This window comes from Pinus tabuliformis, chromosome 1_1 (assembly GCF_031772625.1).
Source record: "Pinus tabuliformis cultivar Carrire ecotype Pingquan chromosome 1_1, CPIR1, whole genome shotgun sequence".
In the NCBI taxonomy this organism is placed as follows: domain Eukaryota; kingdom Viridiplantae; phylum Streptophyta; class Pinopsida; order Pinales; family Pinaceae; genus Pinus; species Pinus tabuliformis.
Window position 1 is genome coordinate 456,511,619 of NC_142297.1, and position 22,054 is coordinate 456,533,672.

Here is a 22,054-nt window from a genome sequence, read left to right on the forward strand (position 1 = left end):
AATAATGAAAAGTTTCCGATTTGCGATATATTGTTTCATTGCCAGGGAAGAAGCGAAAAGAGCTAACAAAGGAAAGCAGGGAAAAACCAAGGCATGCAGCCCCCTTTCTCTCTCCTCCACATAGTATTGACGATTGACCATCGACGGAGTCTCGGTGCTCACACTTAAGGATTATCATCGGTTCCTGGCATCGAAGGTCGATATCACAGTCCCGTAGTCTCTTTAAATCGGCGACCGATGAATCGACACGGTTCACAGTTCAAAAGAATCACAAACCACCAATCATGTGATAAGGTGGTGCATCACCGAGGGGTCAAGAAAACCAAATACAAAGGAAATGGACAAAAAACCAAGGGTGGGGCCACTCCTTCTCTCTCCTCCACGTGGCGAGTTCCCACATCTCGGTGACCCTGCATCCCACAATATAGTCATATCGGCGGAGTTCCAAACTTGGTAGACCATGTGGGGGCTGATATTGGGATATTGTATTGTATCGTCGAGAGACGGCTGAAAATTTTAACACACGAAAGGCTTAGAAAATAGGGTCGGGCAGGCCTCTCTCCTCTAGGGGGCCATGTGGAAGCCTCCGATTGGTCCTCTGAACTAATAGGGCAGCTCATGTCAGTAGTGACTTGGAAGTACAGTTGATGATGTGTTAGAGGACACGTGTCACTTGGTTTCAGTGTTTTCAGGGGTGACATCAGGCCATTTCTAGGTGCCTCATGTCACCACTCATAAGGTGACACGTGGCAGTAATGACGTCACCCCACAAATCGGTGATCACAATAGTTAAGAGGAAAAAAGCTAAAGACATTGGTGCAGAGAAATTGTGATATGTGGGACTTCTCTTTCGGATGTGACAAAGTATTATGGTAGGATCTAAAAGGACCTTGCATCCGGATTGTCAGCCCACTTTAAAGAAAAGTGTAAGGGGCCTTCTCCTTCAACCAGGCAATTGCGATATGCGGGCACTCCCCTCGGATGCAACAAAATATTATGGCAGGGTCTATAGGAATTTCACGTCTGGGATATTGGCTAGTGTGGTGTAAGGGGCAATCAAAGAAATTTCAGGTTATAAAGGAGAATGCCCCCACGTGACAGTTGAGAGCCTTAGCGCTTGAAGGGCTAAACCCTTGGTTCCATCCCTCAGTCATATGCAGAAAGTTACAAAAGGGGATGAAAGCATAGGGGTTAAAGGGCAAATAAAAAGACACCCGCTTTTTCATTTTTTTTTAATGTTAAAGGCCCACGACCAACTAACTGTTCGCTACAACATAAGACACATCTCACGATGTATTAGAATGTCGAAAGGACTGAACATAACTTTAAATGGGTGGATGGGCTGGTAGTTGTAATAGTTAATGGAGCATGGTGCACTTGCAGATAAGTATGTGGGGAACTCAGGAATTTTTAATGGCATGACAAGGTGCCCCATCCCTCTACACAGAAAAGGGCCACTTGGGCACATGCCTTTCCCACTCCACTCCCTATTCCACCAAACAGATCACTTAGGAATTTAAAGGAGAATTGACAAAAGCCATCCGAGCAGCAGTGAACCGCCTCAAGAATCCGAAAAGAGCCTGATGACAACACTGATGTGGCTCTATCCAAGGCCTCCACTAAATCAGCAAGGGGACACCTCCTCTTTCCTCTCTCGATTTTCTTTCTCTGTGCATTTATTTCTGCTTTTTTTCCAAGAAAGGGATTCGATCCCTATTTTAATCATTAGGTGGGTGGTAGCAAAGCCTTATAGAGCCAAGATAGCTATTCTAGCATGACACCTAGGGCTTGGGATCATATATTTTGATTGTAACTAAAATCTCTCCCCCTCTTCTTATAAATAGGGGGATGAAATCTATAACAAAGGTTCTGGAATTTCTCACCCGAGAAGGCTGAACTCTGTGATACCATATTTTGGCTCATAACTCTGTAAGTGAATGACTATTATCTTAGATTGTATTACGTTACATAGGAATATCTTTATACCATCACAAAAATGGTAGAGATTCCTCCTTCTTAACATTACAATATGTTTTTCCTTCTGTTAATTCCATTATGTTCATATTCTTCTCTGCATGTGTGCTACAATAGATGCTAGAAATTATTTCATGCTTCCTTACAGATCCATGTCTATTGATTTATTAATGCAAAATTCCTGTATGAAGGGTTGAAGTATATCTTTAAACTACTCTATAAGAATCATAGTGCCCATCTTCTCTCCAGTCCATTAATTCTGCTTGTAACTCAAACAAGTGTAGAATTTCCCATTGCTTGCAACTCTATGTGTTAAATATAGAATTCTGGATGTTTTGGGCTCTATATGATGAATTATGCTTTCTCCTAATCCTATTTTGTTTACTCAACAAATCCTATTAAGTTTCAATCCCCTTTAAAGTAATCTTCCTTCACTGTTCTATGTGATTCTTCTGGGAACTGTGTGGGTGAGGGAATACCTGAAATATATAACTCATACCTTTGGAGGCGTGAACCAAGCCCCCCTCATACCTTTTTACGTGAAAATTGGAGTGCTACAACCCCCTCAGATATAACCTTACAAGCACTCCTTGTGATGCAAGTAAATTCTGAGTGCAGACACAAACAATTCCTCTAGCCCGAGAGAGCGGGTATAGTCACAAACAGACAATCTATGGAAGATTTCCTTAGGCTAGAATCAATTAAGAGGGCCTACCTCCTAGAACGTTATTCCTCTTGGTGATGATCCTACTTCCTCACTCCAGCTATATTTCGTTTCCTTCTTTCACACACCTGAAACAATAAAACAACAACAAACAACAAATGTAATAGCATAGAATATTGTATTCAACATACTTAATAGGTCAAGAAACATTAAGCCATAAATATGTGAGATGAAATTTCATGTAGGAAATCAATCGAAAGTTGCATCTATATTAGTTCAATAAGAGATTACAACTGATGTCTTGACATTTCCGTTCTCCTCCGACATATTCGGGTTCCCACACTTTTGCTATCACTTCATGGACAGCCCCAACAATAGTGATTTTAAGGCCTCTTTCCCTCTAGTCTCAAATCACACCCAAGCACACTATTATCCCTCAAACATACACTAAAAAACTTCAGACTATAGATTTCTTGTTGATTATTCTAACTCCAAACTAAAACTTAATTAGGACTAAAAGCTAGCTTTTGCTTGGGAAAAAGAGAGGTTTATATATCTTGGATGGAGGGGAGATGGTTCCTCTTATCATGGGAGAAGGCCTTATCTCTTGGATTATTTCCATCCTAATAGGGGAAAGGGGCCCAAACTGACCTCCTTGACTCCATCCAGCCTAACTATTTACCAACCTTCCATTATGAATCTTCTAGAGTTGGAAGCTTCAGCTCCATATTTAAAAAAATTTCCAAAAGAGGATCGGCATGACTGAGAAAGGGCTCAGTCAATCTTATCAGCGATAGGTACAGTTATAACCCCTGCATATCGGCGCAAGGAGGACATGGGTCATTAGCGTCGATCTTGTAAACTGGGATAAACAAAAGATTTTTTGGAAATGATGCAAAAGGGAATTGTTCTACTCATGAAGAGGGATACAATGGGAATTTCTTCATGATAGGAAAGCATGCCGGGTACACTGTAGAGGTCCTCTAGGATCATAAATGGGGAGTACAGGGACAATGAAAAAAATTTGTGTAACACTCCTGTATTTAAGATGTCCTTGGCACTGGTATACAATTAACCCATAGGCTATCTCGAGGAAGCTTTCCTTTCCTCCTACTACACTTGTGTTGTAGGTGCAAGATTTAGAGACAACATCTTTCTGGCATCGTTGCCAGGGAATGGATTAGAATATTTTTCCCTTAGTATGGAAAAACATTTCATTTCCTCTGTTAGGTGAGCATAAGAGGTGTGGGTTGAAGATCTCCCACCTTGGCAACTCCACTGCCAAATTTTAGGGCAAACATCTTGGTGACTCCACTGTCCATACCGCTATTTGATGATCCTGGATTTTACGCAGCCCCATACTCACTCTGATGGTACAGTAGCCCAAAATTATCCCTACTTTTGAAGTTGAAATCACTCATATAGGGAGGTTTTCAAGATGGCCCTTCCTGCATTCCTGTTCAACAAATTCACCCCATTGGATATTTATTCTATTGCTCATTCTCCCCATCATGTCCTTCATTTCATGAGTGGGATAGTTATTTTCCTAGATTTAGTGGGAGTACAAAGGGAAGGCCTGACCAACGCCTCGAAGAGTTTCATGAATTCATGATACAACAAGGTATCTTCCTTGAAGATGTACAAATGAAGTTATTCATGTATTCTTTAGAGGGGGATGCTAGAGTTTGGTATGGAACAATACCTCGTGGCAGCATACCTTCCTTAAAAAGTTTTCATATAGTATTCAACCACTACTGTAGAGTACTATATCCACCGAATGCTCTTTTTGAATATTGTTGCACACATTTTAATGATGAAGACATTCACGAGGTTGAAGACCTTTCTGAAGATGTTTGCGAAGCTCCACTCCAAGAAAACATCTACTTGCATCAAGAAGCATCACCCATTGAGCTAGAAAGTGAAGAAAGAAATATCACCGAGCTACCTACAAACCCTCAGGGGTCTGATTTAGTTGAACTGGATGTTTCTCCTTCCTGTGATGAATATGACTTGGCTGGAGAGTCAAGTGATGCAGATCCACAATGCTTCCAGTCAGGGGAAGTTGCGCAAGAAGAGGAGGCTGATCAGGAGGTCAACAAAGAGGCTCTAGTTCACAATGCACACCCTTCACATGGAGAGCTAGACCAAGACCCTCTTCCAACTTGTGATTCAAATTATTTGGAGGAGGAAGAGATGGTCGCGGAAGTTCAGGAGGATTTGTTTGCTAGCAAGTGGAGAAAAATCTCCCAATAGTAGGCTTTTCCTAAAAAGGCCAAAGCTAAAGAGTTGGATAATGTTTGTGGCTGCCATGACCAAAAAGGCATCGGCCAATAGACTGTATGTAAAGAAGAAGCTGCTGCAAAAATTCCTTGTCTATTCCATGACCTTGTGGTTGAGTACATGAGCCTATTCTTAGGTCAATGCTAGAGGTCATTTCAAGAGCATGTATGTGGTTCATTGTTTGAAATTTTTTCGTGGTGCATGTTCATTTTAATTTTTCTTTTTCAGTGGTATGAAGGCATGTGTTCCAGTACTCTTATGCTAGCCTGGATCTATTAGAGAGTTGAACATACTTAGCTGAATTAAGTATTTTGCATAAGTAGGATTGTATATAAATAAGCTCACCAAATGAGCATTTACTTTTAAGTTGTTAGAATTTTTATTTTTTGCATTTGGACTGATGAGGAAAGTCCCATGGATATTTTGTTGATTACAAAGTTCATATATCACTGATTCCATGCCCAAATGGTGAAGGATGTTGGTCTGCAGGCTCTCATCACCTTGCTAGCAACCCACTCTCCCTAGTAGGATCTAATGTTGTCACTCACTGCTTTTTTAGTCACCAGTGGCTTCAGAAGCCAAATAGAAGTGATGTTTGATGCCAAATTTTGAGCCACAGAATATGTCAGAACCAAACTATACCCTCTCGATTTCCTATGGCTCGGAAAGAGATTTCCAATGGTATATGGAAGTCTGAAAATGGACTCCTGGATTAGAAGTTAGAACCTGTTGAAGATTACCTTGGGAAAGCCTAGCAAATAAAGTAAAATGACTAAGTATGGAGGTAAATCACAATCGGGGTCCAAAGTAAATCACAATCGGGGTCCGAAGTAAATCACAATTGGCCATTGGTAGGGTCCCGAGGCCCAGAAAAACTATTATCGGCATGGTTCACAGTTTGAAAGAATGAAAATCTACTGACTTGTGATATATTGTTGCACTACCGAGGAAGGGCCGAAAAGAGTTAACAAAGGAAAGCACTAAAAAACCAATCCAGGCGGCCCCCGTTCTCTCTCCTCCACATGGTATCGGTGATCGACCATTGGTAGAGTCCTGGGGCTCACACTTAAGGATTATCGGTGATTCCCAACACCGAAGGCCGATATCGCAGTCCCAAAGTCCCGCGATATCGACGATCAATGAATTGGCACAGTTCAGAGTTCAAAAGACTCGCAAACTGTTGATCATGCGATAAAGTGGTGCATCACCGGTGGGACAAGAAAACCAAATACAAAGGAAATGGTTGACAAACCAAGGGTCGAGTCACTCCTTGTGACTCCTCCACGTGGTGGGTTCCCGCATCCTGGTGACCGTGCATCCCGCAAGATATTCATATCGACAGAGTTCCAAACTTGATAGACCATGCGGGGGGTGATATTACGATATCGTATTGTATCGCTGGGAGAGGGCCGAAAAGTTTAACATAGGAAAGGTTTACAAAATAGGGTCAGGTAGGCCCTTTTCTATCTCCTCCAGGGGGACACGTGGCAGCCTCTGATTAGTCGTCTAAGCTGATATGGCATCTGACATCAATAGTGAATTGGCAGTATGGTTGATGATGTGGAAGAGGATAGATGTCACCGGGTTTCAGTATTTTCAGGGGTGACATGGGGCCATTTCTAGGTGCCTCATGTCACCACTCATAGGGTGACACATGGAAGTAATGACATTACCCCACAGATCGGTGATCACAGTAGTTAAGGGGAAAAATTTAAAGACATTGGTGTAGATCGATTTCGATATGCGAGACTTCTCTTCTAGATGTGATAAAGTATTATGGCAGGGTCTAAAAGGACCCCATGTCCAGACTATTGACCTGCTCCAAAGAAAAGGGTAAGGGGTTTTCTCCTCCAAGTAAGCCATTGCGATATGCGAGCACTGCGCCCCCTAATGCGATAAAATATTATGGGAGGGTCTATAGGGATTTCGCATCCCAGATATTAGCCAGTCTGATGTAAGGGGCAATCAAAGGAATTTCATGTTATAAAGGAGAAGGCCCCCATGTGATAGTTGAGAACCTTACGGCCTGAAGGGCTAAGCCCTTGGTTCCAACACTTGGTCTAAAGGGGAAATAAAAAGATTTCCACTTGTTCATCTACTTTTAATGTTAAAGGCCTGCGACTGACTGCTTATTTACTACACCATAAGGCACATCTTCCAATGTATCAGAGTGTCGAAAGGACTAGAGAGAGCTTTAAATGGGCGAATGGGCCAGTAGCGGCAATAGTTAATGGAGCATGGCACAGCTGCAGATCAGTATGGGGGGAACTTAGGAAGTCTTAATGGCATGGCATGGTGCCCCATCCCTCTACACAGAAAAGGACCGCTTGGGCACACACCTTTCCCACTCCGCTCCCTATTCCACCGAACAGCTCACTCAGGCATTTAAAGGAGAATTGACAAAAGCTGGCAGAGAAACAGTGAACCGTTTCATGCAGCCGAAAAGAGCTTGATGATAGTAGGGACGTGGCTCTATCCAAGCCCTCCACTGAAACATCAAGGGGACACCTCCTCTTTCCTCTCTCGATTTTCTTTCTCTTTTCATTTATTTCTGCATTTGTTCCAAGAAAGGGATTCGATCCATGTTGTAATCTTTAGGTAGGTGGTAGAAGAGCCTTATAGAGCTGAGACAGCTAGTCTAGCTTGATAGCTCGGGCTTGGGCTCAAATATTTTGATTTTAACTCAAATCTCTCCCCCTCTTCTTATAAAAAGGGGGATGAAATTTATAACAAAGGTTCCCAAATTTATCACCTGAGAGGGTTGAACTCTGTGATACCATATTTTAGCTCATAACTTTGTAAGTGAATGATTTATATCTTAGATTGTATTACGTTACACAGGAATATCTTCAAACTATCACAGAAACGGTGGTGATTCCTCCTTCTTAGCATTACAATATGTTTTTCCTTCTCTTAATTCCATTATGTTCATTTTATTCTCTACATGTGTGTTAGAATAGCTGCTAAAAATTATTTCATGCTTCCTTACAGATCCATGTGTATTGATTTATTAATGCACAATGGCTGTATGAAGGGTTGAAGTATGTCTTTAGACTTCTCTATAAGAATCATAGCACCCATCTTCTCTCCAGTCCATTAATTCCGCTTGTAACTAGAACAAGTGTAGAATTTCACATTGCTTGCAGCTCTATATGTTCAATATAGAATTTTGGATGTTTTGGGCTCTATATGATGAGTTATGCTTTCTCCTAATCCTCTTTCATTTACTCAACAAAGCCTATTAAGTTGTAATCCCATTTGAAGTAATCAGTTTTCGATGTTCTATGTGATGCTTCTGGGAACTGTGTGGGTGAGGGAATACCTGAAATATATAACTCATGCCTTTGGAGGAATGAACCAAGCCCCCTCATACCTTTTTACATGGCAATTGGAGTGTTGCAACCCCCTCACATATAACATTACAAGCACTCCTCTATTTAAGATGTCTTAGGCACTGGTCTACATTCAACCCATAAGCTATCTCTATGGAGCTTTCCTTGTCATCTACTGCATTTGTGCTGCATATGTCAGATTTAATGACAACACACTCAAACTCAATATTTTTGTCCAAGAATCCAGTCCTATATATGCATCAAGAACTTGATAATCAGTGAATCGATTAGAAGCAAATCACTAATATTTGTTGAACTCTTATATGCGCATCAAGAAATTGATATTCAATGAATCGATTGGAAACAAATCACTAATATTTGTTGATTTTTTAGTTCATTGAACAAACCAAATCTCGATATATATACCAAATGAAATTTGTGATACTTTCTTTTTATTATTAAATTGTTTTTAAATTAGCGTAGACACAACTTGATAATTAGTGAATCGATTGGGAACAAAACATTGATATCTTGTTGATTTCTGAGTTTGTTGAACAAACCAAGTATCGATATATATACTGAATGAAATTTGTGATACTTTCTTTTTATTATTAAATTGTTTTTAAATTAGCATATCATATTTATTTATATTCATAAGACAATGACTCATCCTCACAATAGATCGACGTCTATATAAATATCAATGTATTTTCTACTTGAGTCTATTCACCATATTTACCTGGGTTGTATTAATTATAATCATGATTTTAAACTTATTTCATTAATTTATAAATTAAGGGATATGATATGAACATTTACATTAAAGATATATGATAAAAATGTAAATGTGTGATACCACCGAAAAAGGATATATGTCACACTTAATATATATACAATAAATTATTCTATTTAAGTATCTATATATCTAATAAAAGTGTTTATCTTTATTCTTGGATTCAAATTCTTGTAAATGTTTCTTTTTATTTTTATTCCTTAATATCATTAAGAATGTTTTGATTGTATTTATGCATTTTTTAATTTTTTTTACTTGTGAACTTTTACTACTTTACTGATTTTTTCATATTTTTATTTTTGATTTTTTTTTATGTTTCATTAACAAATTGTATGTCTTGTTTATCACCCCTCTTCTTGATAAATGCGATAAATATTGAATACTCTAAAAAAAAAATTAGAGATTTTATTATACTTATAATAAAAAAAGATAAAAATATTCACATTTAATAGAGAGCACACAAAATAGATGTCAACCATAATAAATAAGAGTAATAAACCATAATAGATGACAAAATAGATGTCAACCATAATAAATAAGAGTTAACCATAATAGATGACAAAATAGATGTCAACCATAATAAATAAATATTATGAACCTTCTATGTCCTTGGGTTGTAAATAATATAGTGGTTCAAACAATTTTAATTTTTTAGGATGTTAATAAAATAGTGATTTTGACAATTTTGAGTGTTGTGGATGTTATTGAAATAATTTATTTTAAAATAATTAACAAAATAATATATATTTTAAAATTAATTATGATTAAAAAATTATAAATTATAAATATTTTTTAATAAAAAATTATTTTCTGATAATAACAATTTGATATTTTTTTTCAAAAAAATTTTATATAAAAATTATAATATTCAATATTATTTTTTATAAAATAATGGTCAACCATAAAAAAAAAAAATATATATATATATATATGATTCACAAGATTCTTATTATTATAATAATAAAATCTAAAAACCTAAAATATTATAAATATAACTCATCAATAATATATTAAAAATTAAAATTCAGTAAGTTGGAATCAATAATATTGAATACATTAAATTCATCCTTCTAAATTAGTATATTTATTATTTTTAAAAATTAGATTTTATTTCTGAATATCACTCTTATTTTTTGATTGAAGCTTCTTTAAAATTCCTATAATATTATATATGTAATATGTAATGAATTACAATCTATATTAAAAATTAAAACTCAACGTGTTGGAATCAATAATATTGAATACATTAAATTCAGTTTTTCTAAATTAATATATTTAATATTTTTAAAAATTAGATTTTATTTTGGAATATCACTCTTTATTTTTTTACTGAAGCTTCTTTAAAATTTCTATAATATTTTTTTTTGTAAGCTTGGTAGGATCCTCTCATTTTCGAGTTTTTGCATGTCCGTTATTCACCCCATTTCCGGGGAGGGTAGTACAAGAATCAAACCCAAGATCTCCGGTTTGGTGAGACTACACTCCACGGCCATCGCCACTTGAGCTACCTGATGCGGACAAAATTTCTATAATATTATATATGTAATCTGTAATGAATTAAAATATATTTTTCCTCTTAATGCTAATATTTAAAATTATATGATGATAATGATTATTAATGTGTATTAAGATTATAATTGATTTATTAAATTTCCAAAAATGTAAAGATTATTTAGATTCTTTCAAAATTTTATTTATGTGTTGAAAAAGTATCAAGAAAACTATTTCAAGGTTATCTTAGTTTGGATGACTTAGAAGGTTATGAGAGTCACTATTGTAGCAAATATTTTGAAATTAAATTCTAATTTAGATAGATGCATGCACTATATAGGAAAGTGTCATTTGTTTTCAATCCTTTGAATGTCACAAAGATATAGATGCCTTCAATCTTCTTAATGTCAAAAGAAATAGATTATTTCATCCTACACTATTTGGGAATTGCTCAATGCTCAATTTCATTATGTAGCTTATGAGAGTTAGTTCATATTTTAGCAACATTATGAAATAATTTTACTAAACTAGAAACTAAAACTTAAGGAAAGAATCATTTAAAAAATAAGCTTAAAAATAAAAGAAGAGAAATTTTTAAAAAAGTGATAGTAATTTATAAATATACTTTTAAAAATTTAAGAAAATTTTAAAGAGGAAATTTTACAAATAGTAAAGATAATTTATGATAATGATGATGATGACAACGATGATGTATTAATATCCACTAAGACCGAATATGATATATTGGACCTTTAAGAGGTAAGAGATCACTCATAATTCTTTAGAATTTTCTTTCTATGTTGGACAAGCATTAAGATAAATATTTCAAGATCACCCTAGTTTTATTGAGTAAAAGGTCGAGAAGTGATTGATAGTGTTACAAATATTTGTTAAAGCTAACAGAGAAATGAATTCTTGGAGAGAGTCAGTGCATTAGTTACATGTGAGAGTTAGATTAGGAATTTGTTCATATTTTCTAGGTGGTTGTTCTAACCTCCCTAGTTGCTTGCAAATTATATATTCCTTATTGTTAATGAGATGGTAGAGCGTTCTTCGAGAGGCAGTCTCCAGGTGAAGTCCCTCGCATGTGAGCTGCTTAGTTTGTTGAATATATTTTCTATCTTCCATTTTTTAACATGGTATTAGAGTTTGAGGCTTGAGCAAGTTAGAGCCAGTGTGATGTGGTGATTGGGTGAGTGCCTAAGCAGTAGAATTGTGGCCCTTAGTGGCAACTTTGTTCTTGGTGGCGAAGAAAGTCTAGAGAAAACTATTTTTTTCTCTGCTTGATCAATGCCCATTTTGGCTCAAAAATCACACTGGTCAAACCCAGTCAGAAGAGGAAGCAGTGCACCTGTGACCCTAGGAAACTTGTTGATCTCCCTCCACTTAGACAGATCTTCACCATCGCACCACATCAGCGAGAGGAAGATAACTCGAAAAGCTCAGAGTTCATATCTTACTCTAATGGTGAAGAAAAATCCCTTTAGAGGGAAGACAAGTGCAGGACATAAAGGTGGAAGTACACCACAATGAAAACCACCTCAAGGTATGTCTTAAAACAGAAGTGATTCAGGACCCGAATGTTTTTATTATGATAGAGTTCGTCATATAGCTAAAAATTTCCAGAAGAAGAAGTTTGATGAAGGTCGCCATAGACATAAGAAGCATGTAGGGAACTTTTCTGATGAAGATTAGAATCAGAATTTTAGTTGTTTGTATTTTATTCTGCATTCAATGCTGAGGATGATGAAGCACAAATCCTGTTTGTGGACTTAGGAGCTTCCACTCACATGATAGGTAGCATACATTGGTTTGAGAGTTCTAAAGAAACCAGTAGTGGCGCAAATATATACCTTGGTGATGATAGAGGGTACCAAATCAAAGGGTATGGTAATGTTCCTATCATTTTGCCTGATGGAAATATTAGACATATTCAAAATGCAATGTATGTATCTAGAATAAAAAAGAACCTGATCTTAGTTTCTATGATAAAAAATCAAAATCTTAAGGTAGAGTTTTTTAAGTCTTATTGTGTTATTAAAGATCTATTGGATCGTATGAATCCAATTGCATCAGGTATTCAAGTGGGACAATTGTATAAGCTTAATATAAGAAGCAAACCACACCAAGCCTTGATCCCATCAGTTATGACTGCAGAAGACTTATGGCATCAAAATTCAGTCATATCAGTTTCAATGACCTACTGCTACTTCAAAAATGAGGTATGGTCAATGATGTTCATGTTTTAAAGAATGTTCATGTTGATTGTGAAGCATGTTCTCTTGGGAAGATAAATAGGGATGAGTTTCCTACAAATGTAGATAGAAAGAAGAGAGACATACTAGAGCTTGTGCACATTGATTTGTGTTGTCCAATGCAAATGAGGTCATTAGGAGGCGAATATTATTTCCTTTTATGTGTTGATGATTGCACTAGATTTACTTGGGTATATGTTTTCAGAAAGAAGTCATAATTTTGAATATTTTAAAGATTTCAGAAGCATGATTGAAAAACAAACAATAAAATTCTCAAAATTCTCTGCTCAGATCAAGGGGGATCATACAAGAATGGTGGGTTCATATTGCAAGGACCATGGGATAGTTCAACAGTTCACAATACCCCACACTCCTCAACAAAACCGAGTTATAGAGAGGAAGAATATAACCCTTATGGAGTGTGCTTGAAGCATGTCAAAAGGTAAGAATTTGTCTAATGGTTTTTGGGAAGAAGCAATAAATACTACAGTATATTTAAAGAATAGGAGTCCAACAAAAAAACTTGATTTTAAAACTCCATTCGAATATTTATTAGGTTTTAAGCCTGCAATTAGTCATTTAAGAGTTTTTGGCTCCAAATCTTTTGCTCATTTTCCAAAGGAGGATAGGAAGAAGCTAGATTCAAAGGCCATTAAATGCATTTTTTTTGGGTATTGTACAAATTTTAAAGCTTACAAATTGTTTAATCCCTCTACTCACAAAGTGTTTGCAGGTAGAGATGTAGTAATCCATGAGCAGGATGATGATGGAAACCGTGATAAAGTCAATGGAGAGTGGCACCGTCCTTTGCTAACGAAAGAAGGAAGTGATGAAACAGGGGACAACCATGAGCAACAACAATAACAACAAAAACAGAAAAAGGAAGATGTGGATGGTATAGATGCAAGTAGTAGCCCAATTCCACCAATGGATGATCAGAATAGATTTGAAGCCACTCCAACACTCAAGAGATCAAGTAGGAAAATTTAGTTTCCAACAAGATATAGGGATCATGCTCTTATAACTAGTATGTTAAATGTTGTTGAACCCTCTAATTATAAGGAAGCAAGTCAATATAGTGAATGGAGGGCAGCCATGGAAGAGGAATATGAGTCAATACTTAAAAATAAAACCTGGGATCTAGTTGAAATACCTAAAGGAAAACAACCCATAGGTTGCAAATGGTTATACAAGTCTAAATTTAAAGCAAATGGGAGCATAGACAAATATAAAGCTAGGCTAGTTGCAAAGGGGTATTCGCAGAAAGAAGGCACAGACTATGAGGAAACCTTCACCCCTGTAGATAAATTAAACACAATTCGAATGTTAATTGCTTTAGCTACCAAACATCATTGGATGATACACCAGCTAGGTGTGAAATCTGCATTCTTAAATGGGGAATTAAAATAAGAAGTGTATTTAATACAACCTAGAGGGTTTGTTAAATACGGGGAGGAAAATTTAGTTTGTCGACTGAAGAAAGCATTGTATGGACTAAAATAGGCACCCATGTCGTGGTATGATAAAATTGATTCATTTTTCCTACAACATAGTTATAAAAGAAGCAAGAATGACCCTAATCTGTATACCGTGTTTGATGAAAAGGGGCAAATTCTTTTTATTTCTTTATATGTAGATGACCTTATTATTACAGGAAATGCTGATGAACTCATTAAAGAAATCAAAGAGTAGATGTCACAAATTTTTGATATGAAAGACCTCGAAGAGTTACACTATTGTTTGGGTCTTGACGTCTAGAGGGATTCTAGACAGAATTTTCTATCTCAGGGAAAGTATGTCAGGATTTTATTGAAAAAGTTCATAATGGATCAGTGTAAAGCTTCATCAGTGCCTTTACAATAGAATACTAAATTTCTGAATAATGATGGTTCTAAGGAGGTCGATGCACCACTGTATAGAGAGTTGGTTGGGAGTCTAATTTACTTGACTACAACCAGGTCGGATTTGGCTTTTGTAGTCTCTGTATTGAGCAAGTTCATGTCAAAGCCTCTTGATAATCATTGGGTTGCAGTGAAAGGCATCTTAAGGTAACTTCAAGGAACCTTGATTTTGGTATTAAATATACATATTCATTTGATGTTAGACTGATAGGTTTCTCAGACTTGGATTGGGCTGGAAATCTAGGTGTCCAACGATCCATAACAGGTTATCCATTCATCATTGGGTCCACGGTCATTACATGGAGCAGCAAGAGGGAGAACAGTGTATCCTTGTCTTCAGCAGAAGTAGAGTATGAAGTAATGTGTGAAACAACATGTGAGACAGTTTGGTTGAGGAGACTTCTCCAAGTTGTCGGAGAAGAACAAAAATATCCAACTATTATCAGATGTGATAAACAAAGTGTTGTAGGGAAAAGTATCCAACTCGGATGACCCTATCCCACTCTAAGGGTGACAGTTCCTTAGCAACAACTGTAAAACAAACTACTAAAGGTTTACTTCTTTATGAAAGCAAAAGAGAATGGAGAAATGCACTAACCGTTGCCTTGCGCTTAATGTCGAATCCAAACTCTTCTCTTTGGCCGCTTGCTCCTAGTTCCTTGTTCTTTTGCTTGCCCAGCTACAATGAGATCCTGAAAAATAACAAAGAAGGAAACTACAAGAGGCATGCAATCATAACTGGTTCATGGATTAGTGTAAACCAAACATGCAATCATCACAATATATTATTGAAACAAGAGCACATAGAAGAACCTCAATAGCTTTTATTAATGAAGAAGTAAAGGTTCTGAGAGTATTACAACCATTGAAGGCTCCAACCCAGCAACACCTCCCAGCAGAAAGAATTGCTCTTCTTCACCTCTCTTAAACAATCACCCAATAGCTCAATAGTGAAACCAACAACATATCATTACTTTGCACAAAATTCCAGCCTCCTGAGCTCATAGGAGAGAGCTCAATATATAGATGAATTGAGAAAGGATGAGTCAGCTTGAAACTGATGTGTAGCTGCCTTGTGTCCTCTCTCTCTTCAGTTAATCTTTAGTTGATCTTCAGTTCTTGAGTCCACTTGGAGAACCTTGCTTCCACTTGGAGAAACAGAGCCTCTGACTCATCACAAGGCGAAATCCCTGATCCAAGTGTCATTTTTGGAAGATTCCAAAGCAATGACTCATTGTGCCACTTGTCCCATCTCGCTCAGCGTAGGTGGCCTTTGTCCCACTTGCTTTGCAACGCAGGTACACCATGGAGCAACTGAGTTTCAGCGCAGAAACCTAGTGGAGCACCTGCTTTGATTTCAGGATTGCTTGTTTTTGAGTGTTTTTCAGGTGGAGAACTGATCTGAGAGCTGTTGGTTTGCTGACCTTGTTCCTCTAGGGGTAGGAACATCATGTTTAGGGAAATTTGGATCCCTTGGATTATTGACAATTCATGCTTGTTGCTGTAAGGCACAAAATTGTCTATAACAGATGCCCCCTAAAGTATGAGGTCGTTTATCGGGTGAAATGCTTTATTGAGAGGATCCGAAGTTCATTCAATCTGCTGAGAAGTGTCCTGTAATAAGATACAATACAATAAATTATTTTTCGTACATCTTCATGATCTAGCTGAGGCGGGCATTCCCATGCTCAACTTTTATAAATACATTTTGGTACATAGAACAGACGATCGTCTGATTGTAGACTGATAATTCTCTGCTGAAATTATCATCCTTTGAGAAGGATGATCATCTGCTGTAATGATGTACATATCAAATGTCTTTATGTCCTGAATATATATCGCAGCCCGGATGGATGAAACTAGATCTGGGGTCTTCAATCTCTTCCGATCTTCACTCGATGTACAAGTCGATCCATGTGAGAATTTCTTGAAGTCGAACATGGAAAGACATCGCTTGATTACCGGTCAATGATGTAAAGCGTTAACAAGCGCGAGAGGAATCACCGATAAGGATGATGACCCTCAAGGTACGGCAGTACAATCCACATGGTGGGAATAAAGGACTTGGCGTCGACCACCATGCAAAATCTTCTGGTCGAAGGTCATTAATGTATACCTGTCGCCGGAAGTGAGAAACTTGCCATTGAGGCATGCAAGCTTCAAAGTACTGAAGGGGGTGTTCCTAGATCAACTCCTTGGATAATGAGCTGATGTCGACAAGGAGCGATCCGTCAAAGGAGGGCCTTAATGAATCCCACATCAGTGACACGGAACAGAGCTAGTGATTGTGATGAGGTGAAAACAAATTGTGATGTATGATTCAGGGTGGTGGTCATGAAGTGGATGAAGGATAATGTATGGCAGTGGGTGGAACACGGTTGACTCTTTACAGAACCACATCTCTTGAACATATAATGACAATGATGTGATGGATTGGTAGCATTACCCCAATTGCGGATGGTGTGGCGAGGACCATGGTTATGAGACCGGTGAATGAAACAACCCAACCCGATATGATACGGAGGAAAAAGTGTCATGTTCAAGAGCGACTTGCTACCATTAATGCTGTGAGGTTCTCCCAATTTTTCCCTAGTCATTGATGACCAGTACCTCTTTATTTTTGTCAAGCTTGAGGAGGATAACATATGCTTGTTCTATAACCTGCCCTTCGGGCAAGCCCATCGCTATGTTTTAACGAGCCTAGCGATAGGGAAACTCGTTCTCGTCTAAAGACAAGTTTGTCGCTATTTAATCATTTTAACGAGTCTAACGACAAGGAAAACTCAGTCCTTTTCATTTTTAGAGAGTCTGAAAAGGTACGAAAAGTTAACTCCAAAATTCCTTTTTCGTCTTGTAATCCCTTAAGTCCGAAAAAGTATAAAACCATACAGAAGGGATGAATTTTCGATTTCTTTAACGAGCCGAACAAAACAAGCGCTCGATCTTTTTGTGCAATAATCCCTCAGGTCCAAAAAGATTAAAATCTAGAGGAGGGATAGCTCTTCTTGTCCTTTAACGAGCTGGAAGGCCAAAACTCGGCAAACTTTTCATATTTTACGAGTCAGTGAAAAGAGCTCAAAGAAGACTCGTCTTTTGAGGAACGAGTGATGAACAGGGATAGCAGCAGATTCCAGGTACAAGTTGGAATTTTCCAATCACGGCAGTGTCACAAGGATGGCTAAGTGAAATCACTCTTCGCAGCTGTTCCTCAAAATAGGTAAACACACATATGGAGGTGAACGATTGGCCAAATGAACAGATGGAGGTGATGGCAAATAAACACGACCAAGGGCTTTTAATATGGCTTCAAAGGTTACATTGCTCCAGGTTATCTACCGGTTCATTTTTTCTGGATGAGCTTGAACTGCTAGGGAAAGATTGCTCACAACTTGTGTTTATTTTTTAACGAGCATGAACTCTGTACAAAACTGCTCGATTCTTGCGTTTATTTTTTAACGAGCATGAACATTGCTAAAACTGCTCAATTATACCAGTCTTAATACAAGGAATGCCTTAGGTGAGGTAATCTTATTTAAGGAGCGATACCTCACTAATTACTCCAATTTGGCAGGTTTTAACTTTTGCCCTTCATCCTTTCTTTATGCAAGCTGGAAACGGCTAATCCTACGAGTTTAACGGGTTAGACCTACAGGTTTAAAGGGAGGACCTAAAAATTTAAAAAATAAATAGTCGTCCCGTGCTTGCACTCCAAAAGGTTTGCATGCCCCCAGGTATAAAGTATAATTTCAAGATTCTGTCCTCTTACTTATTATCTGAAAAATGGTTTTGTTTGCTGCCGCAAACTAAACTCTCTTTTCGGCGATGTCTATCATTAGGTTGCTAAGGATGGTGACTACTTGTTACAGCAATTTCCTCTCTTTCTTTGAAGACTGCCCCTACTCTCTTTCAAAACATATTGTTTTAATGGGTGAGGCTTGACATTCAAAGATGGTGCCTTCTTACTACCACAAATAGATCCCCTCCTTAGGAGAGCCCACTTCTTTAGACAAAGGGAGCGATTCTTCCGCTTCAACATAACTTTGACAAAAGAATTTTATCCTAGAACAACCCTCTCTTCCTTTTTCGGACGGGGTACGGACTAGTCCATTCTTCTGCGGAAATTAACTTTATACCCAAGGTTTTCTCTGCCCAAGGCAGGCCAGGGTGCATGCCCCCTGGGTCCCAGTTCTTTCCTTCTCGAATTACTCGCATTCATCGGGAAGTAGAACCGGGGGCGGTGGCATTCCTTGAGTGAATAAACCGTTAAGGGATGGTATTTTACTATTTGCAATGCGTGATCCTGGAAATGAAAGTTGGTCTACGAGCTTGACCATTCTTCCTTCGTGCGGAAAACACATGACTCTAAAGAGCGAGGACACTATTGCCCCCATGCAATATATATAGTCTCGTCCAAGGAGTAAGTTATAAACCAAGGGTCCCTGGACGACTATGATGTTCATATGAACTGTCTTCCCTTTCAATGTAACTGGAACATTGGGGAGAATCCCTAACGGGTGACTGGTTCCTTTATCGAAACCTGATAGATTTCTTATCTCAGGTAAAAGCGCCGGGCAACCCAGTGCTTTCCAAGCAATAGAGGAAAGGATACTCACAGATGCCCCTTCATCAATGATAGTTCCAGCCATCACCATTCTGTAGATTTGGACTATGATTCTGAATGGGATACTGGCTGGTAACCGGGGTCTGCCTAGTTGATTCCAATCAAAGGACACAACTAGGTTGCTTGGTGGTGGGACCGAATATACGGCCAGATACGACCCTGACGATGTTCCTTCCTGCGATAAAGGAATGGGTGCATTGCCCTGATGCTCATCAGAGTCTGTGTTGATGAAAAGGATATGGACGGTGTCATCTTTATCCTCTTCAGTGAGGGTGTCATTTGAAGATGGGTCTTCAATGACGGAGTCATTGGATGATGATACCTCTAAAGGAAGAACCGGGTCAACTGCCGTTTCGACCTTTAGACTTTCGTCTGGTCTGGATTCAGTAGGTTCATTCTCAATGACCGACACTTCAGCTCACCACTTGAGCGGGTCAGCTGTATTTTCAACTATCGAGGGATTAGGCGTGAGTTTTTGATATCCAGGAGGAAGTCGTAACGGTGAAACCGGACGATCTTCTAAAACTCTCTTTGCCTCATCTAAGAATGGACATTGGTGGATGGCATGCTCGCCTTCACACAACATACAGGGTGATCTTGGTCTCCCTCTTCGTCCTTCACTCTCGTTAGTTGACGGACTGCAATCAACATGACTACCAAAGGTTGATGCTACCGGATTGTGCAACCTTGGGGACCAGTCCCTTAGTATCCGGGGAATACAAGGACAATCACGATGGAAGTGGGTCCCTTTGCAAATGACACATGGCGATTTAGGCCCGGTCGGTGCAGTGTGTGGGTTTTTGTCAGCTGTCTTTTGCTTGCCCCCAGTTGCCTTCGCCATAGGCCCCTTCTGCTTCTTTTCTCTCTTCTTCTTTTCCTTCTTCTCCATGGGAGGCTGAATTTTGCCGGCTCTACCTTGTGAAGATGAAGGATCAGAGGAAGAATTGTAAGAAGTGGAAGGCTGGTGGGTAGCTCTAGACTGTTCTGACTGTTGATTCGACTGCTCAGGATTAGTGGCAATCTGGACTACATTAGTTGAAAAGAGCCATACAGGTAGGCCAATTGTCAATCCTGGAAGTGACAATGTTGCCATATGAGGCGCACCAACATCTCCCCAAGAGGAGAAGGGATTTGGACTTCCACCAAGGTTATTTCCTTGGTTGGTGGGCTCCATACTTCTCAACTGAAAGATCAACGTGGGAATAACAGGTGATTATGTTCCGCTTAAAATAAATTTTATTAACGACGCTTTTAGACACAAACTTTCTTTTTCATGTTTTAAGAGTCGAGAAAAAGCTAAAGATGACTCTAGTCGCCTTCGATGTTTTAACGAGCCCGAAGTGACAAATGCTCGGATGGACTTTTTCAGTTATAGAGTTTGAAAAAGGCCAAAAGAAACTTCTCTGGAGTTCTAGGTAGAGGGTGTGCCAAACTTTTCGCGAAACCACAGAATACGTTTTACGGTACGGGTGGTCAATCTTCGTGAATGTTGTGTTCACTGCATCGTGATCAGTAGGGCGACCGACACGGCTTCCTATGGATAAAGGATAATTGCCTATAGGGGTCTCCCAATATATATGCGACGGTACGTGGGAGCACAAGTCCGTATTAGTGCCACCGACTCTCAGGAGGAATCACCCACCTTCGTAGAGATCGACAGTCACTATGTTTAACGACGCCGGAACACGTCTCTACCTAGACCTCTAGATGTTTGCGTTATGTTACAAAGCGTTGTTATGTAAATTGGATTTATTTTAATGTTGATCTTGCTTAACAGTTTGCCTTTAAGGATCACCACGAGATGTATATAACAAATTCCTGAATGCAATCTAAGATGAGAAGCAAACTTTTCAATCTTTCAACTTTGAAAACCTTAACTACTGAGGGAAAAGAAAGGCAAATCTTTTCACACAGATCATAGAGCACACACTAAATGCAAATTTTTCCTAAATCGTCAAGCAAACAGTCAAATGCAAAATGCACAATGCATGTATTTTCTTTTCCCTTTCTTAATGTGGATGGATACAAAAAGAAAGTGGTTATATAACTTTGATTTCGATTTAGAGCGAAAACAAACAAGTTTGTCCAAAAATCAAAAGACACCTTAAGGTTCACTTGCTTAATCACTGGAAATACATGAAATCAAACCATACTAACGAAATTAAAATGACTAATCAGCTATGGACAGCAAACAAGCTAACTCTTTAGACCAGCAAAATGCCTAACACAGGTTCAGATCTAAGAGGCCAAAAGCAAGACTAGTTTACTTTTCGTTATGGGAAATTGTAAATGAGTAAGAAATACAAAGAAAAAGTACAATTTCATTATATAATAGAGGCAGAATGATGGCAAGTAATATTGGTTTCAGAACAAGTACAAGACTGACACTTAGCAGCAAATCTAAGTGAAAACAGGCAAGAGAAAGGAGGAAACCACAAATGCACTAGGAAAATTTGGGCCAACGCAGGCTCTGCACAGCCAATCTGGCTCTCAGCGCAGGTAGCCCTTTCGGGACCTGCGTTGCAAAGCAGGTAGCCTGTGTACTACCTGCTTTGGAAAACGAGAATTGCGTTTTCACAGTTTCCGGGTCATAATTTTCTCAAAAATGCACGGTTTTTGCTCAAATCAGAGACAATCAGTCAAGCACACTCAAAGGGATGATTAAGAAGGTGCAAAGCTATCACTAAGAGCTTACAAGGATCCTTGTAGATCAGCTCTTCAAATCATGAACTTGCTCAGAAAT